The 15642-nt window shown below is 42.4% G+C and overlaps 1 protein-coding gene across 5 annotated transcripts in view; it reads right to left on the reverse strand.

The window, feature by feature from the left end:
• KCNJ6 (potassium inwardly rectifying channel subfamily J member 6) overlaps positions 1-15642 on the reverse strand; it is a 1253811-nt gene that overhangs the window by 1044446 nt on the left and 193723 nt on the right. The window lies entirely within an intron of this gene.

Below are 15642 nucleotides of genomic sequence, written 5' to 3' on the forward strand. Positions count from 1 at the left end.
GGCATTGCATGGCGGATGTGTCATACTGGCAAACAAAGGGTGGGGTGATTTAGGGGCAGTCGGGGGCGTAGCTTCGGGGGTGGGGGTATTTGGAGGGTTACACCCCCTAATGTATTTTCAGATACATAGTTGGATACAAATGCTTTTAGTTGGGTACGGTAAAGTGTCTGTGGGATTTAATCAGAAATGTTTACACATACACAGAAGACACACACAAAGACTCTACCTCTCTCTGTTTTGAAAATCTTCAAAATGTTGGTTATTTTACAAAATATTGTGTTTTCTTTTACTTAGAACCCCTATCCATCCGCATTCCTCTCCTTTTCCACTGCCCCTTAAGCACCTCCACGTGCCCTGCATGTTGTACAAAGTATTTTAATATTATGTGCTTGCATGATTATTGGAAGATCAGACTATTAATATTAATCAATAGCTTTATGACCAACTACACCCCTGGGCATCTGGCATGGTTAGTTTGTTTTCACCATTTAGGTGGCCTCCACCATAAACCCTAGGGACTCTCCTCATTATGGGAAAAGCTGTCTAATGAAAATCCCACGGTGCAATCCTTAAGCTGTCATAAAGTGCCTTTTCACGTTTGCACTAGCATTCTCCTTTGTACTCACCCATAATAGCCTCTAGACATGATGAGACTTTTATAGGGACTACCTGAAGGCCCTTTTCTATGGAATGTACCTTCAGAACAGTCTCATAGACTGGCATCCACTGTTTCTTCTCCTCCACCACAATCAGGCTAAACATCTGGGCTAAAGTATGATTAAGACATGACTGTCCATGCCTAATCATGTCTCACCTCAGAAAAGTCATGGTTTATCCAAGGCTTCCAATCAAAGGCAAACTTGGGGTAGATGAACAAAGCAAGGGTGTCAGATCGCATGAAAGTTCAATGGCCCATACTGAATCTAAGGCAGTTTTCCCAACATCGCACAAACATGCTGCTTTATAAATAGAATGCTGCTTTGCACAGTGCAGTGAGCACTAAGAGCAACGCATATGTATGTTTATTAGGTAGGTCGCTTTCAGCGAAGCACTCTCAACGAAAAAGGGACTGACACTTCTCAATAACACACAGATATTCTTGGCATGGAGTACCTACCTTCAGAGACATCCTAAGGATTTTGGGGGCCCTGGATCAAACATATTTTGGAGAGCCCTGTTTGGAGAAGCTTTGAATTTGTGATCCAGTTTGAGGTCTTTCATGCCCTCTTTGGTCAGGTCACTGACAGTGCACAGGGACACCCTGACTGTTTTAGTATTGTGACACATCAATAGCTCACTAACATCACTGCAAATAATCTCCGTAAAACCCTTCCATTTCTCATATGTCAGGTCCTGTTATGGTCAAAAATAAGCTTTTTAATGGATGTTGCATGAAACATAAACACAACATTTATGTGCAAAATGTCTGTAATAGACTCTCACACATCATCTACATTAAAAATCCATCGAAGGAAAATGGTATTAAAAACAATCAGTTTAAACATTATTCAAGGCCATCAGGGAAGACTTTATAGAACACATCTGGCCCAAACCGGGGCCCCATTGAATGACTGGGGCCCTAGGCCAGAGCCCAACTTGCCCATGTCTTAAAACGTCTCTGCTTACATTTCTATAATTCAATATCAACCACTGGTCACAATGTAACTCACTGCTTCCATTCTATTTATTCAAGTCCTGGGCTTTTCAAAGAATGTTTACTTTTTTGTGCACTCTAACAAGGAGTTCATAAAAAACCTAGATAGCAGTTATTTATGCAGTTAAATTTATTTTTTCTCAATTTGACCTTTATTATTTTTAACATTTCTTCTCTGGTGAGTAGCCTATAGATAGATGTGGTTTCGGCGTCACACTCTTTATTCTTCAACTGAATTACAGTTTGAATGGTTGTATCATTCCCACACAAACCTAGCCCAGGCCTATCAGATGAAAGCATGGGGGAATTGAAAGCTTTTCACTCCCTGCAGCAATACATTCCTAACTAGTCACCTAAAGCTTATAATCAGAATATGAAACTGCATTGTGAAATATTTAGCAAAACATTATGGGGGTGATTCTAAGCTTGGCGGGCGGCGGGAGCCGCCCGCCAAGCGGGAACCACCAGAAGACCGTACCGCGGTCAAAAGACCGCGGCGGTCATTCTGGGTTTCCCACTGGGCCGGCGGGCGACCGCCAAAAGGCCGCCCGCCAGCCCAGTGGGAAACACCCTTCCCACGAGGAAGCCGGCTCAGAATGGAGCCGGCGGAGTGGGAAGGTGCGACGGGTGCAGTTGCACCCGTCGCGAATTTCAGTGTCTGCAAAGCAGACACTGAAATTCTTTGTGGGGCCCTCTTATGGGGGCCCCACGACACCCCATACCGCCATCCTGTTCCTGGCAGGCGAACCGCCAGGAACAGGATGGCGGTATGGGGTGTCAGAATCCCCATGGCGGATTCCCATGGGCAGCCGAAAGTCGGCGGTACACCGCCGGCTTTCCGCTTCTGGCCGCGGCTGTACCGCCGCGGTCAGAATGCCTGGCGGAGCACCGCCAGCCTGTTGGCGGTGCTACCGCCGACCCCGGCCCTGGCGGTAATTACCGCCAGGGTCAGAATGACCGCCTATGTATCATAATACATTGCTCTTCATCTGATCTCTGAGGACACAACCCTCGGCACCTTGAGACCCTATGGATGAGTAGTGCGCTTTAAAACATATGATTGCTTAGTTGATGTAAATCACTATAGAAGTCCTACATGGAGGTCAAAACATTGCTGCTACATCAGTGCATGTGCTTCTAGAGATTCAAAGTCGCCAGATTGTATTCTCAGCCTGACCTCTATCTAACTATCCTTGATTACTCCAACAACTAAAATAATCAGGCCATTTTGTGGGGTCAAAGGTGAATGTAGTCTCTCCATAGCTAACATTGTCAAAGCCACACCTTCATTTGCACCTAGGTTGCTAGGTGAACATTTCTGCATCCACATACCTTAGGTTTACTCTCCCCTTATGCAGATGTCGCACATAGCATGGGTGAATAAGGCTTTTAAAAATCCTTATCTGCCTGCCCAACTGTTAAATCTGGCGTTTATGACCGATAATGTGTAATTTTCATCAGTACTGAAATAGACAAACATCTGTGCAGAAGAGGGAAAAAGGTAGTGCCTCGCTTAGTGGTCTTGGCCCCATGGTGCCATCCTCCCCGCACTCTGACCATAAACTCACTGAGGCCTGTCAGTTTTATTGAACTCTACATCCAGATTAAGACCAACAAAATGATGGCCTAATCTCCATGGTTGGGGCTCCTTCCCAAGTGGTTCTGTGTTGCCAAGAGGTTTTATAGCACACTTAAAGGCAGACAGTGGGGGAGTCTTTGCCTCGAATAGGTGCGTGCAAATGTGTACTACTGGGGAAGATGGGAAGCTGAGTGTGCACTGTGATGGTGGAGATTTCTATTGGATAATTTCACTTCCTTCCATACCCACCGATATGTAGTTGGTGAAATGAGTCCCAGTTGTCCACCATCAGTATCCTTCCACTTATTCTGAAGAACCACTAAGTGCACATGAAAGTTCATTGGGAATGTTTCTATTGTATTGCACAGTACAGTGATTTGACATATTGTGAGGTTTGATGTTTCATGTATACCCTTTAAAATACTATATATATATATATATATATATGTGTATATATATATATATATATATTTATTTATATATATATATATATATATATATATATATATATATATATATATATATATATGTGTGTGTGAATGTGTGTGTGTATGTATATATATGAGAAAACTGGGCTGATTGCAGAGGCCCCCCATCTTTTTGGCCACGTTTTTCACTTTTTGCTGGTGTTTTCCTGACTCTGATGGTGCCCTGAGTACTGCTAACCAACCCCAGGGCCTGTGCTCTGTATAAAATGAGTATGCAAATTAGGCTACTTATAATTGGCAATGTCACCCTACCTTTAAGTCCCTAGTATATGATAGGGCATGTAGGGTTAGGGTTCCCAACATAGTTAGTGCCCACATAGGTGCACTGCTCAGGTGCCCAGTATCATTTCAAAGGCAGGCCTACCTTGCTGGCTGCTTTTAAACTAAAGTTATATGCAAATTCATCTTTGCAATTAAAAGTAGTTCCAAAGTCTTAAACTACCTTATTTTTGCACTGAGTGCCCCTAGGGCTGGGTGCTATGTAACTATAAGTGGGGACCTTATACACATTGTTTTATAAACCCTGGTGAGGTAAAATAGTCAAATTCGTTTTTCCCTCACTGTAGTGAATGGGCTCCATATGCTAAAATGGGGAGACTTTAGTTTAAGTAATAGAGTCCCAATAGGAGCCAGATATTTCAAGTTTGGTATCAAACAGATTTTTATAATAAATGCAACAACTTGCCATTGTTGAATTTAATATGACTAGTTCAGTGAAAGTTTTCGAGCTCTGCCTGGAAGTTGCCAACTTCAGCTCTGTATTGCCCTTCTCTGAGTGGCCAGTCTCTGGCAGCCTGGCCAGGCTGCCTTGATGAGGTGTGAAGCGGCCTGGGCTGAATACAAAGGAAGTGCCTGGGAGAGAAGATCTGCCGCAGCAGATGGTGAAACAGGATGGGGGGAGAGCAGCTAAGCTGGTCTTCAAAGGAGGGAAATACATTTGGAGTAGCTCGGGACCTTCCCCATTTCCTGCAAACTCAGACAACCTGGTGCCCTTTTGATTAGCTAGGAGAGGGCAGGAGAGAGGTGTAATAAGGATTTGTAGCCACATCCAGTGGGCAGGCACAGCCAGACCTAACCTCCAAAATTCAGTTTTGCCCTTTTGGATTTTTAAGGAATTTTGCTCCCTTGGATTGATCATCCAAGGGGGTAGTGGCCTGCCTGTGATTGAACAGTTGACCCATCTGCTTTCCACACCAGGAGCAAGGATAAATATGGCAGAGCTGCACCCACACCTCAGATTCCTACAAAGAACAAGACAATGAAGAAGAAGGACTGCCCCACTGGAACCTTGACCTGCACCTGGACACTGCACTCTGAAGGACTGCACCAGCTGCACACTTGGGCTTCACCACTAAAAGGACTTTGCTCTGCTTCAAGAAGGGACTCCCTGTTTACTACAGGTAAAAAGGAGCTTCCTATAGTCCCCTGAATCATGTCCTGCAAGAAGAGCCCAGCTGATGACCAGCGTCCAGTGGCCATTTGAGGATTCTGACCAGGTGCATTCTGGGAATTGTAGTCCCAACTCCCAAGGAGCAACTCAGAGCTTCTGGAACCTTGGATCAAGTTGTGGACACCTCAAGGACCCAAAAAGGACCTCTGGAAGAAGACCCAGACATTTGGAGATGTTTGGAGCAACTGTTGTAAAAAGCTCCATAAGTTGAAGAGGTGCAATGTCGGAGTTATAGTCCCAGACCCCAAGAGGCAAACCAGAGCTTCTAAACCCTTGGCTGGTGCTGTGGACCACTTTCCTGAATCAAGCAAAACTTCTGAATGTAAGTGTAACAATGTTACCTTATGGGTGGCCTGAACTCTGGACATTTTCCCTGTCCACTGTGACCTTTTTTAACCCTTTGAGCGCTAATTGCTTCTGTGCGCTAGAAAACATGAATTCTTTAAAAATTAATATCTCCGTTTCCCCTTATCCGAATTTAAGCGTTTTGGTGTCATTTTAAAGATACAAATAGACTCTATCCTGTTAAATTGGTGTTGGATTTTTATTGTGTTTTGTGTTTTACTTATTTACTTTTTTGTGATTTTTAAATGCTTTACACACCTATCTCCTAAGTTAAGCCGTGTCACTGATTGCCAAGCTACCAGGGGTTGAGCTGAGTTTCATTTATTGAGACCTAACTGGACCTAAGTGGGGGTTAGTTGCCTATTGCTAGGTGTAGGTACTTACCTGCCCTTACCAATAATCCACTTTCCAACAACATATATATATATATATACATACTGTACGTTATACTCTTCTTTATTATTACTGTCTTTCACAAAATACCATCTTGAACGTGCCAGCGATTATGAAAATGTAGACATGAGGTCACCTATCACTTTAATTGTCAATAAATCTGTGCCTGTATCTTTTTGCAAAGGAGTCTAAAAGGTAGCAATTATTGCAGTGTTCTGTTGCTGCTGCTGACTCACCCACTCTTCACCTGAAATGCGAAAATGACAAAATTTTGAAAAAATAATTTATTTTATATCAATAATTTATGTTTCATAGAATAATTGCAGCTTATTTTCCTGCTCTGTGTCATAGTTTCAAAGTGTATTATTTGATTTTCAGTTAGGTGAATGTATACACGAGAGAATAAGAGCATGTATTATGAAGCTTTGGAAACATTAATTTACAGTTTTTGATGCTGCACAGTTCTCACACTGTCTTACGATCATGTCATTATAATCTCTTTTATTACTTCAAATTTCAAAGAAATCTTTCACTAACATTAAAGTAGTGAAAATCTAATTCATTATGATAGGCAATTATTCCTGAGTTATCATACTCTGAAATTTTAATAAGTACTATAACCTGCTAAATGAACAAAAGAAGAAAAACCTTCAAAGACATCCAGAACATTCTGCTTAGTGATCATATGAAACATAAAGTGAAGGTCATCATTCTTTAATCGAAGCTTGAATAGCCCATTTTATGAAGACTCATTGGAATTCCTAGGTGTCTCATTTCATGCATTCAAAGATGGGACCAAAAACTTTTTCAAGACTTTTGGGTACTGTGTAACTGATTTCCAGAAGCTCTGATCCTACATAGATTACAGAAGAACTTTCATGCACAAGAACTGAAAGACCGTTAACTATAAATTGAACTAATCTCAATACTATTGTCCTCAAAAGGTGCCTAACAGTAGATAAGATTAGCCTTTGCATCACCACTGTGTATGAAAGTATTTAACTGAATACAGGGGGCTTTATTGCTTAAGCTGCTCTGATGGTGCTATTCTTATATCCAGGGCTCCACGTCGCCTGAAGAATGCATGACAGAGATGCAAACAAGCCTTGGCAGCTGCAACAGACACAGTTGACAGAGGTAGTGTCCCGCATGGGAAGACAAGAGCTTACCTTCAACAAAGATGGACTGCTGGCAGAGAGGACCAAGAGGACTACTCTGGACCACGACTCGTGATGCAGGATCCACGCAGCTCAAGATGAGGGGAGATCCATGCAGCCGGTCTACGCATTGTGTAGGTGCCTGCGGTTGCAGGCGAGTGACTCCTTCACTCCAAGGGAGATTCCTTCTTCTCCTTGTGCAGGCTGAAGAGTTGCAGTCTTCGGAGGACGCATGGCTGGGAAAATGTTGCAAAGCTAGCAGAAGACGTGGAAACAAAGTTGCAGAAGAGTCTTCTTTGTTGTAGCAGCGTCTGTCGGTTCCTGGAGGGTCCAGTTGCGGTTCCAGTGGCCAGAAGTCGAAGTGGAGGTTGCAGGGGAGTCCTGCTGGAATCTTGCAAGCCGAATCAGAGGACCCACCAAAGAGAGAGACCCTAAATATCCCCAAAAGGGGGATTGGTCACCTAACCAGGTAAGCACCTATCAGGAGGGAGCTCTGACGTCACCTGCCTTGCCTGGCCACTCAGATGTTCCCAGAGTTCCCTGCCAACCTTGGAAACAAGATGGCAGAACCCAGGGATCCTCTAGAGGAGCTCTGGGCACCACCCCTGGGTTGGTGATGGACAGAGGAGTGGTCACTCCCCTTTCCATTGTCCAGTTTCACGCCAGAGCAGGGGCTGGGAGTCCCTGAACCGATGTGAGCTGGATTATGCAAAGAGGGCACCGAATGTGCCCTTCAGAGCAAACCAGTGGCTTGGTGAGGCTACCCCTCCAAGCCAGTCACACCTATTTTCAAAGGGAGAGGGTGTTACCTCTCTCTCTCAAAGGAAATCCTTTGTTCTGCCTTCGTGGGCTTGATCAGATCAAGCAGCAGGAGGGAAGAAACCTGTCTGAGGGGTGGCAGCAGCTGGGCTGCCCGGAAAACCCTGTAAGACTGGTGGTAGCAATCCTGGGGGTCCTCTAAGGAGCCCCCGGAGTGCATGGAGTCATACTTCCAGTACTTGCAGCAGTATTGGGGTATGATCCCAACATGTTTGGTACCAAAAATGCCCAGGTTTGAAGTTACCATTATGTAGCTGGACATAGGTAGTGACCTATGTCCAGTTCACATGTAAAATGGTGTCCCTGCACTCACAAAGTCCAGGAAAATGGATCTGGTGTTTGTGGGGGCACCTTTGCTAATGCAGGGATGCTCTCACACAGAGGTACCTACGCCCTGCTCTCTGGGCTGAGTGGGTCTACCATAGATGTGACCTATAGTGACCTGGTGTAGTGACCTTTAGTGAAAACCGGTGCATGCACCCGTTTCACGCAGGCTGCAATGGCAGGCCTGCAGAACCCTTTGCATGAGCTGCCTATAGGTGGCAGAATAACTGCTGCGGCCCATAGAGATTCCCTTGAACCCCAATGCCCTGGGTACCTAGGTACCATATACGAGGGACTTACATGGGGGGTCCAGTATGCCAATTGAGGGAAGAAAAAGGTACAATTTAGAGGAGAGAGCAAAACTAGTGGTGTCCTGGTTAGCAGGATCCCAGTAGACACAGTCAAACATACTAACAACAGGCACTGATTGACTGTTTTCTGTGAAGGCTCTATATGCTGCAAGGGCCAGCTTTGTTTTTGACACCTGACACAGAGTGTGGACAATCAGCACCAGTATGATTAGTCAGTCAGATAGAAGTGGCAAAAAGACCTGTACAAGGAACTGCTGGTCTAGCCTTTTGTTAAGCCACCATCCACCTTACAGATCCTGACTGTTATTCACAGAAACATTCACAGCATACTTATGATTTACATCTAGAAAGAGAACTTTCTTCACAACCTCCAGAAGAATCTTTGATTCTACAAGTGACAGAGGCACTCTAAGGCAGATCTTCCGAGGTGTAAATCTGACGTATCCCAGAAAATGTCTTTAACGTATGTATCACCTATACATTACACATAATTCACACAGAAGAAGAGGGGATTAAATTACGCCTATCAACTTCACGCATGTCAGCGTTATCTAACCACCCAACCATCTATCTCAGTAGGCCTACATTCTCTTTGATGCTCTGAATGTCTTCTTCAGGAGCAGCCATCCTTCAAAAGACAACATGCGATATCCAGCCTTTGTAATTAAGCTCTCCTAAATTTGGAATTTAATTCCTCACTATGTGAACGATCCCATCATATTGGGGATGTAAGAAAGACATTAAGGGCCAGATGTAGGTAAGTATGGTTTTGCGAGTTGCAATTTGCGAGTCATAGAGACTCGCAAATTGCAACTCGCAAAACCACATGCAGAAAGGTGTCTCAGACACCTTCTGCGAGTCGGTATGGGGTCGCAATGACCCACCTCATTAATATTAATGAGGTGGGTCGCAAATTGCGGCCCCATACCGACTATGGGCACTCGCAAACATGGAGGCCTGCTGTCGTCAGCAGACCTCCATGTTTGCGACTGCTTTTCAATAAAGCAGGTTTTTTTTTTCAAAGTGCAACCCGTTTTCCTTAAAGGAAAACGAGCTGCACTTTGAAAAATAAACCGAAACCTTTTGTTTCGGTATTTTTCAGGGCAGGTAGTGGTCCATTGGACCACTGCCTGCTCTGAAAAATTATTTTTGTGATCATTCACAAAGGGGAAGGGGTCCCATGGGGACCCCTTCCCGTTTGCGAATGAGTTACCATCCACTTCAAGTGGATGGTAACTGCGAGTTGATTTGTGACCGCTTTTGCGGTCACAAATCAACTTACATCGCGGTGCGAGTTGCAAATAGGAAGGGAACACCCCTTCCTATTTGCAAGTCGGAAACACATTTTGCGAGTCGGTTCCGACTCGCAAAATGTGTTTCTGCATCGCGCACAGGCATTAGCGCCTCGCAAACGGCGTTTTTCGCCGTTTGCGAGGCGCTAATGCCTTGCTACATCTGGCCCTAAATACCTTCTTTTCTAGAAAAATGTACAAATATGATAAACTACCTAACTTTAAAACGTTCCACTAGTATCCTTTCAAGATATGCTTTTCTTGTATGTAAATTCTTGAATTGTGAAATGTTATTTTTATAATTTAGATATGCATATAATATGGGTAATTACTATTATTTTACATCTATTTAAATATTTTGCTTTTATATAACTATTTTATCATTATTCAACGTGTATTTTCTTAGTTTATATAGTAATTTGAGTGCAAAAAGTACACTTCTAATGCACTGCTTTGCACTCTGGAATGTATGAGGCTTTGCAGGAAAATATAATGCAAACGAGGATGCTACTCAGCAACTTATTTGAGTTTTTCAAACTGTTCGGTATGTATTCCCTTTTTTAATTCCACAATTTATAAGCCCGGAATTTTTTTATTTCACGATGGCATAATTTAGCACAATTTACAGCTATTTCAGTTACAGCTATTGGATTAAAAACCCAGGGACTACGCGATATTGCCACATCACGTAAGCAAAATTTGGGTAACAATCCTATGGAGGGAGCACAGCAACAACACAAACACATTAAAGAGAACTACTGATGTTTGCGTCACGTGCGATTTTGCCCTATGGTTTTGTACAAAACGTGTCCTTGCACTCATTTTTAAAACGAACTGCCGGACCTCTTTTTACATCTTCATTTTGGAACATTTTGTGTAATTTGCGCAACGGAAATTACACAAGTTTCACCCAGGCTTAATAAAAAAAAGATGCTGGCAAAGTTTAATAGCAGCAGTGCATGTGCATAGCGTGCTTCTGGTGTTGGTCCAACAGTCCATAATTGACACTGGGATTTCCTCTCTTGCCATTTCTTTAGCAACACATTCATTATGACGGGAATTCTGTGTTTATTATATATATATATATATATATATATATATATATATATATATATATATATATATATATATATATAAAAAAATCTGCACGTATTACTGTTCATAGTTGCTTTCAAATAAATTTGCATGCCTCATGTTTTACATATTAGCATTGGCAGGATGGTTATAATCCATCTCCGATTTTTTGCTTTAATCACCTTTTTTAACCAGGTTTAAAAAAAAAGATCTGTACTGAAACTATTGGGGCTGATTTACTAGTTTGTCAAGCAATGCAGCGCAGCAACCAACTCCATTGCACTGTGTTGTGCAATGGAGAAAACAGCTCAGAGCCATATTTACCAAGGTTGGTCTCCTGCTGACATGCCCTGTGCTGGTGCTCTTTTTACACTGTCCTGTGAAGTGCAGGTAGAGCCTCCAAAATGGCGCAGAAATGAGCGTGCGCAGTCTAGTTTATGATTTAGAATTGCAGCGTACCTTTTCAGTACACATTTCTGTGCCTACACAAACTCAGAATGCCCCGATGCATTGGATATGTGCAGTGCACTTCAGCACACGTGCAATGCGTGGATATTTTTGAGATATGAAAACGTTTCCCCTTGTTAGCATCTGCTTCAAAAAGGTGTTAGCTTTTGAAAGAAAGCCAAGTCTGGTTATTTTAGTAGATTGGGCGTTGCTTGAAAACTTATGGGGGTTTGTACTCATTTGCACACAAAATCCCCGTAATGCCTTTTGATGCAAAATGACAAGAAAGCAGCCCAGATCACTTTCTGCACTGAGAAATGGGGACCTTTCCATAGGAAAATAAATTTGGCACCTGAAAGTAAATACCAGTGCATTACTTTGCATCGGTTTGCCTCACTTTGTGATGGTGCCGAGCCTTAGTAAATCTGGACCACCATCTGTCCCTAGCTGCCCTCTAGCTTTACAGCACTTATCAAATCATTTATCCATTAGTCACACAGTTCATATGTAAGCTTTACAGTTGAAGTACGAAAAACACCAATCTAAATAGGTGTAGATAGCAAAATCTAGCTAGATCAACGTTTCAATAAATGTAAGCATCGTGGAAGACCCAACCATCAGAGAAAAAAACATAAAAGTGTTATGTTTAAAAAACCAAATAACTAACAATACTGTAAGAAATGTAGAGCAAACAATTTCAACACGTTGCTGGAGTAAATGTCCCCTAACCCTTTTAGATACAAAATGATTACATACATATTAAAGGCATTTAAATCCATTAGCCGTTTTGTAATAAAAAACAACAATTAACTTACCTGGGCAATGAAAAATATAGACCATTCAGCACCAAGAAAGTAGTGTGCTTTGAAACATAGCCTTCAAAGGCGAGCAGTGCCACAGGATTGTTCCCTTGAGAACCTCAGACCGAGAGCTAAAAAAGCTGGTAGGACTGGGGCAAACTAAGTTATCTGGGTGCCTCAAGTTGCCTCTCTGTGGGGGCTCATGAGTTTTCAGATAAATAGGCTGGCACTCCAGAGGCAGCTTCTCCTCAGTGGCTATTGCTGGTTACCTCTAGAATAGTTTCCAGTGATCCTGCCCATTTGGATTTTTTTTTATTGGGGAGCCTTAAAACTAAATCCCAGTATACTAGTGAACTGGGTATTCTTTCCAGCGGCTACAGACCTGCTTTCTTCTGGGCAGTTTCTGCATACCACGCTCTGAAAGTCCAAACCCGACAAGGTTCATTTAGTCTTATCAGTACTCCCTGCTACCTGGAAATGTTCCACAGACCACACGCCCCTCAGAATTTACTGGTCTTTCTCCAGGAACTCAGCTTCAAAGAGTGAGGTTTCCAGCAGTTAAAGCAAACTTAGACCTAACTATCTTTGGATGCCAAATGTTCATATTGTATCCTCTAGTTCCTAGCAAAGTCCATGTTCCTATACGTGTAGATAGGGATTTCCCAAAGCCGTAGCCAGGGATGTCTAACATTCTGATTGAGTTCCAGCTCTTGGCGTGAGGAGAAGGTGCAAAGCAGATAAATGGAAAGAAGCATCCCATTGCCATCAGCATGAACCTTCTACCATGGAAAGAAGCATCCCATTGCCATCAGCATGAACCTTCTACCTTACACTATGTTAGCTCCAGCACTTAGTACTCTGATGTCTACGAAGTAATAGTCCTACAGGACAATGTTACCGAAGTCTTGAAAGATTTGCTTTTAGGCCAGGCGAGCTTCATATAGCAAACTTCAGGAAAAAATAGAAATGTCAGGGCAATTCTTACTGGAACAGATTTTGCCAAAATCCAAGAAAAAGAAAATTCTCCACATTCCAGTGAAACCAGGACTGCCACTGAGCTCTGTTGCAAGAATGAGACACAGGCCCATATGCAGGGCTATTTTCTTAACACTGCAAGTGTCTAAAGTATGTATAGTGTGGAGTTGTGGAAGGTTGCAGAAGTTTTTGTTATGTTAAGCATTACTTTTTTATTGAGTGTAAACAATTTTATTTTTTTTAAAAACGGAACAAAGTTATGATTTACAGATTCCTGGAAGAAACATGTTTATGTTTATCAACAAAGCCTCCTATTTTCTAAAGTTTTCCAGTACAGATTATGAACCCTGGCAGTGGTCAAACTCTGGCAATGATCAGGTAATTGATGTGATTGCCTACTCTTACAATATACCCAGTGCTTGAAATGGAAAAATTAAAGTGCAGGTACTCTGTGCCAGAGTACCTGCTTGTTTCCGAGAAGTGCCGGTACTCTCCAGTTAAAAGTATTGCGTTTTTCTTGAGATGTGCCGGTACTCTCCCTCTCCAAATAAAAAAGTGCCGGTACTCAGTACCGGACAGTACCGGCCCATTTAAAGCACTGAATATACCCATCCCTGTAAGTCATCGTAAGCTGGAAATAATAACATATTAAATTGCAATACCACAAAAAGTAAAAACAGATAGTCAAAGTTTGTGTTTTGATTTGTAATAGTTAGATGGAAGTACTCATAGTTTAAAAAACAGAACCTCAGTCACTACCACCCTTGTCCTATTAGGAACTTAGACTTTGCCCTTGGCATGTAGTAGACGTGTATTTGAGCCTGAGAGCCTTGATTGTGACCCTGTAGTTCATAGATGGACATTTCTGGTTTGTCAGTATTGACCTCATATCTCACAGACCAATCATTAAGCCCCATGTGTAATTGTGCAACGCAGTCACTACCATTACAGGTACCCTGCAGTAGGACTAGTATTGAGGTTAACACACTGCATTGTTAACATAGTGCTCTGACTTCATATGGAGTCAGTCAGATTGCAGTAGAGATTCATTGGAGGTGAAAGGATATAACATTGCACATAGAGCGTGCTGTGGCCTGTGCAGTCGGCCTCGGGCCACAGTGAAGTTCTAAAACTGACGGATCCAGTGAGCATAGAAATGGTAGTATTCCTATGAGAAATAGTAAAGATTCACGAAAAGCTCATTCATTTCAGGTGGCCTCGTCTGACCATCCTCTGCCTGCACACCGATTTCTTTGCTGATCAAGGGCCAAAGCAATTGGCAGTCCTTGGGCAGAAACCCCACAGAAGCCTGCCAAATAAAATCAAGTTCTGTGCCATATTAAACACTAATTTCTCTTCCTCTCACTTTCATCTTTCATTCTTAAACAATTAATTTTCACCACTTGCACGACCAAGACTGATTTACGTATGGATGTTCTCTGGCTTGACGACCTCAAATGATTCCCAGTGTCTGAGATTAATTCAGACAGTTCTGCCATTGCTTTGGTGATTTGCATCACATGCATAACTACATTGTTCTAAATATTTTTTCATTTTCTCTTCATTTAACATGGCACTTTCATTTTCTTCCAAAGATCATATAGCAATATATTATGGAAGGATCAGTTCAACTTGTAATCTTCTCTTTTTCATATATTGTCAAGCCCTACTGGTGATATACAAAATAGTAGACTGCATAAAGTTTGCAATGGTGCAAAAAGGAGAAAAATTTATTTTTACGAGTTTTTGAGAGTGTCTAAAATGAATGGGCAAACAGGATTTACATAATTCCGTGTTGCTATTGCTTAAAGGTTTTTGCACGAGGGACAAACAAGGAAGAAAACAGACTCTGATCTACTATTGTATTACAGTTTAACCCACTATCCGCTATGAACGATTAAACTAAGTCTGTGGTCAGATCAGATTGCTCTACTGCCTAAAAAAGTAATAAATTATAAGGAGTGCAAAATCATGGGCCACTGTTGGTTTGGTCACATCTCAGTGCTGTTTGCACAAAGCCTGCGGGGTAACCTGGACAGTTTTTGTTCTGTGTCAGATTTACTATTATAGCACACTGCCATTCCCAAGACTTTCTGCGAACCCATGGAAATGGCTGTGAAAGCAAAGGAGGGACAAAAAGATCTCCATTACATATATATATATATATATATATATATATATATATATATATATATATATATATGTTTTATATATATATATTTTTTTTTCTCCAAATGGCCCTCTCAGGGCACGCTCCATTAAGTCGGTGCTCGTGTCAGGGACGGGCCACGCCTGTAGAAACTTCTCCACCAAGTGACACAAAGTCATACACGGCACAGACAGGAATCCTAGTGTTTGAAATGTATTCTTCCAACAGAAGTGAGAACCCAAACTGGTGGTGTTTGGGTACTCACTTGGAAGAATACATTTCAAACACTAGGATTCCTGTGTGTGCCGTGTATGACTTTGTGTCACTTGGTGGAGAAGGTTCTACAGGTGTGGCCCGTCCCTGACACGAGCACCGACTTAATGGA

This window comes from Pleurodeles waltl, chromosome 8 (assembly GCF_031143425.1).
Source record: "Pleurodeles waltl isolate 20211129_DDA chromosome 8, aPleWal1.hap1.20221129, whole genome shotgun sequence".
Lineage (NCBI taxonomy): Eukaryota > Metazoa > Chordata > Amphibia > Caudata > Salamandridae > Pleurodeles > Pleurodeles waltl.